This window comes from Arachis duranensis, chromosome 2 (genome assembly GCF_000817695.3).
Source record: "Arachis duranensis cultivar V14167 chromosome 2, aradu.V14167.gnm2.J7QH, whole genome shotgun sequence".
Classification (NCBI taxonomy): Eukaryota; Viridiplantae; Streptophyta; class Magnoliopsida; order Fabales; family Fabaceae; genus Arachis; species Arachis duranensis.
In genome coordinates this window covers 16,736,468-16,741,989 of record NC_029773.3, presented here as the reverse complement: position 1 = coordinate 16,741,989, position 5,522 = coordinate 16,736,468, and positions in this window count along the sequence as shown.

Genomic DNA, 5,522 nt, shown 5'->3' with positions numbered 1-5,522 from the left:
TCAATTGGAAAGTATAAACAATCTATTGGTTTAAGTGAAAATCATTCTACCTTACAACTTTCAATCGATTATTTTGTGATACTCTGTAATTCAATCGATTGAGTTACAATTCAATCGACTGTTTTGATAAACCAATCGATTGAATTTCAAAGAAACACGATTTGAAAGCCATGGACGAACGTCACGAGATCAAATTTAATATTTTAATCGATTGGAATGGCCAAAAATTTTATTAGGATCAATAGAAGATATAATTGGTTGTTGTTTTTGTATTTGATTGTTAATAAATATAATAGATAGTTGATAAAATAATAATTTATAAAATAAAAATAATTTTTATAATTAAATAAAATATATCGAGTTAATTTGTAATTAAAATTAAAAAAAAATTATTTAACAGTTATTAAAAAATTTTAAAAATATATTTTATTATAAAACCATTTAATGATCCAGATGTTCTAGAACCATCTAATCCTTTGCCCACAATCCACACCCTTTTTTAATCTCTTTCAACATGTAACTTAACAGTTACATCCCCCCCTCCCCCTCTCACCAGTGCATGACCATGCTACCTGTATAGTTCATTTTAGCATAGAAGAAACTTAAATTATATCTACACATATATCATCCCCCTTCATCTTTACATAAAGCATGTTCCACAAAAAATAACACACTTAATATTTTAACACCTAATTACTAACATCAAAACTTCTACTTATAAATGTGTCCACAATTTATTAATCAATAACACCGAATTATATAAAAAGAGAAGCTTTTAAACATAAAAATTTAACAGTTTAGTCTCACAGATTATAAAAAAAACTTTTGTACACAACATTCAAAGTAGAACTATCCTTAAGTAAACTATTATTCTTGATTAGAACTCTTAAATTGCTTTTAAACTTCACCTTAGACAAAGCAACGAATAATTAATCATGTGTGAAAATAAATTTTAGTAGGTATAATCTTATTGTGCTCAAAGTTTAGCCTTATGATTTAATAATTGTCATAACAAAAGAGACTATTAGTGAAAATTGTTTAGTTAAAATTTGAATAGTAGAATTTTATTATTAGAAACCACATTCATGCGTGAGATTAAAACTACTTCGCCAAACTTATCACCTGTCAAGATATTACATTCAATAATATGATTACCTAATTTGCTAACTTATAAATCATTGCAAAATCCATTGCTCGAGTCTATATTTTTCATAAGCATAACATGTACACTACCTTTAAGCCTTAGTTCGTGGCTAGGTAAACCTGAGCAATTTAAGAAATTTAAAACATCATTATGATAGCATCCAACTTATATTCCATGTTGCTCTCTTTATCATATAATGAGTCTGAATTAAGAGAAAATGGATCCTTTCTATTTACACTTAAGAGAATAAAGTGTGATTTCTCACCTTTAATTTTATAAGTAAGACTAAAAGTAAATAAGAGAGAGAACAATAAAGAATAAAATTAACCATTGGACACCATCCAATTTTTTTTTTGATCGGAGAATATCCATTTCCAAATTAAGATACATTTTTTTATCAATGTCAAAGTATTCCATTATTATATTGTTGACCGCATGCATAACTTCAAGTGTGGGTGCTAGAATTGTGCACTCCTTGAAGTAGTTAATGTTATTCAAGTTTGACAATAATTTTGCGTAGACAAATAAAACCACTTTTTGAAACCCATCATTGGTATCATTAATTAAAATGTCTTCAGGTATGGCAACCTCGAACTCACCATCAGTTGAATCACCAGCCAATTCATCACCATTCTTAATTAACCATTCTGCAAAATATTTGACATAATCATCAACTCAATAGTACCTTTAGCAATAAGCCTCATATTTTTTGAAAGCTTTAATACTTTGCAGAAGTGTCATAGATAAGGGATAATTTGGCTGCATCCTAATTGGCAAAATCTATAAAATAGGATTCCATGTTATGATTAAAAAATTCTAAAATTTGCATAAAAAATATATCATTATGAATACGGAGAGACATTAGTTGCACAATATTAAGGTCATAAAGAATTAATTTTCAGAGGAAAGATGATCTAAGGATATCATCAAATCGTCAGGAGCTTGTGTTGGACATGCAGAACCTACATTACTTGAAAGAACGTATGCGTCCTTGTAAATCAATGAAATCGCAAGATCGATTGAATCCACATTGATGTCTTTAATGACAAATTTATTGTTATTCAGTAAAAATTTAATGGGGACTATATAGTTAGAAATTAAATGCATGTTGTGGTTCATTACTTGATCAATAAAAAATTTGTCTCTGCCAACATATTTGATCTTAAGCCAACCACCATAATTAAGACAATATTTTTTCAATAGCAGTTGGTAACCTTCAACTATGATCGCAATACGATCTCTTTTCTGTATTCTTATGTCGATGGTATCATTGTAAGCATCTATGAATACCAAAGAATTAGAAATAACATATGAAGTTTTTATCGAATAACGCAGGGATCTCTCCAACGTTCTAGATTTTTAACATGATATAAAAGGGAAAATAAGTATGAATTATAAATAATTCCTAGAAACTTTAAGATAGGAATATTATATTTTTATGTTTGGTTCAAAATTTAAAAAATTATTCTTAAATAAGTTTGATTCCAGAAAATTAAAATACCATCATTTCAATTTCCACCTTCTTTTTGAATATATTTAATTCCCAGAGAAATAGAATTTGAGTAACAAAATAATACTTAAACCATACACCCTAAAGAAAACTTCCGCCTCCTTTAAATCCTCTATCATTAGTAAATTTTCCCACCTCCTTCCTATCTTCGAAAAAGTGTCCAAGAACCATGCTTGAGCAGGCACTCCCATGAGTTCAATCCAAACTCGTTTGCTCATGGTTCACGTAAAATCCCACTGTGACCTCAATTCATCAAAATAAGAATTAAGAAGCGGACTGTCAAGAGCTTTATCTCTATCTTCAATACTTTCCAGAGTAAAGACACATTTGTATGGACCAAGGTCCCTACATTCGATCATTTTCGGGCCTATACAACCATCTCTAATCTTATACATCATAGAGCCAAATTTGATACGCTAAAAGTTTAATTATTATATTAGTCCTATAATTTTATCAAATTCGTAATTAAGTACTTATATATATTTTTTAATCATTGAATTTATACACTTCTACTTCTTTTAGTTTAGTAATTAAGTTCTTGTTCGTATAAAAAATATTAGAGTTAACAGCACATTTTTTCATAAATTGAAGGTATCTATAATTAAGAACCCCTTTAATCACTTATTTTTTGGGACGAATATTCTGTTAATTTTAATATTTTTTATAATAACAAAAATCTAATTATAAAATTAAAAACAGTGTAAAAATTTAATTAAAAAATATAAAATTTAATTATAAATTTAATAAAATTATAGGATAAATAAATTAGTTAAATTTTTTTTGTTTAAATTTCAATATAAAAATGGTAAGAAGAGATTTTATTGTAGGGCATACCACAATCCTACTTTCATACATATTTTATGACTTTCTAAATTTAAACATAAAATAATTCAAACATCCAATATTTGAGACACCATTATTTGTAAATCAATAATTATTACATAGAGTCACCAAAAAAAATAATTATTACATAGGCAACCAATCTTTATTTATGATATTAATAGGAAAAAGAATTAATATTGAATTTGATCGCTGAATTTGTATGCAAATTTTAATTTAGTTTATAAAATTTTAATTGTTTTTTTTAGTTTTCAAATTTTACAAATGTGATTTATATTAGTTTTTAAGATAATTTTTGATAAAAAATGTGAATAAAATATTGATATAAACAGCTAAATGTCATGTTAAAATTTATAAAATGATTTCATTTTGATTTTAGTATTTAGATAGTTCAAAAATAATTAACATAACTCACATTTAAAAAATTTGAATATTAAATAAAGATTACTGAAATTTTAAAAATTAAATTAAAATTTGTGTAGAAATTGAGAATTATCTCAATAAATAAATAAATAAAATCCAGAAAAGCACACGAAAGAGGGAATGCATGATATGAGAGTGACTATTTATAATAAGAGTGAGAGGTGGGTATAAATCTCTAATTGAATGAAAAGCATATTTGTAAGAATTAAATCGGCAATTAAATCGATTAAATTATTGATTTATTAATTTATTAGTTTAATTGATAAATTATTGATTGAATCAGTAAAATTGGTTTTATGTAAATAAAAAATAAAAAATAATTAAAAATTAAAAAAATTAAAATACATATTTTGATTAATATTTTAAGAATAATTAAGTCACAAATTTTAAAGACAATTAATACAAAAATAAATAAACATTGAGAAGTGGTGGCAGAATGGCGCGCTGGAGGTTCTTTGAATCCTGGCTCTATTATTTTGGAAATTTCCAAAATAACACATGCTAAATCACAGTTCCTACAAGTGTCCTATGTAAACCAATAAAAACACATTTTTAAGATTTAACAGAAAAAACACACACACATATTAAAATTTTTTCATCAAGTGCAGGGAATTATGTATTTATTTAAATAAAAAACCCCTTGATATAAGTTGACCCACTCAGAAGGATTTATTCATTCTCCCCTATATTTTAGTCTTGTGGCTGCTTAAGCTCTTGGCTTACCTACTCATTCTTTTCTCAAATAAACTATGTGATTAGTATATGAGCATTATTGACCTGATTTTCAAAATTTAATCTCAACATTGGCTTAAATATCCCATGTGATGGAGAGCTGGATTTCATCGGTTTTCAATGGCAACTAACTTTATACTTATTGGGGTATGATTGGAACTACCACATTGACTTTCAGTTACATACATTACCCCTTATTTTTTTATTTGAGGAGTGCTAAGAGTAATTTTGTGATTTGTAACTATTAAGTAGTCATTAATGATATTTTTAATGGTGTGAGATTTTATCCAATGATTTAAAATTACTCACTTTTCTTTTGTTGATTACATGCTGACAAGAATTTAAAAAAATTGCTGACCCCTAAATTTTTCTTTTTTTATTTTTTGAATAAAATAGTTCTGATTTTGCAAGTAATTTATTTCGTTTCAATTTTAATGATTAAAATGAGTTACTTAGTGTAAAATGAGAAATAATTTAGTACAACTATAACGATGACATAAAAGATGACACATGTACAATTAATATTGCAATACAGAACATAAATTAACAAGTGAGCAAATAATATTGTGACATATACACAATTATCTACGTTAATATGTCACATTTTACGGGTACGTCTAAAACGAGCTCAACCATTATGTGTTTATTGAATGAGCTACACTTATATAGGCCATTAGATTTTATTAGATGAAAATCAAAGGCTAATATAAAACAAGAGCATTGATGGACTCTAATAAATATAGAATATCCTAGTACATAAATAAATACTTTAAATGGCAATACTTTAATACACAATACTTTAAACAGCAACTAAATCTTTTATTCTTAAATAATTAAATATAAAATATATAAATAGAAAATACATGAATAATT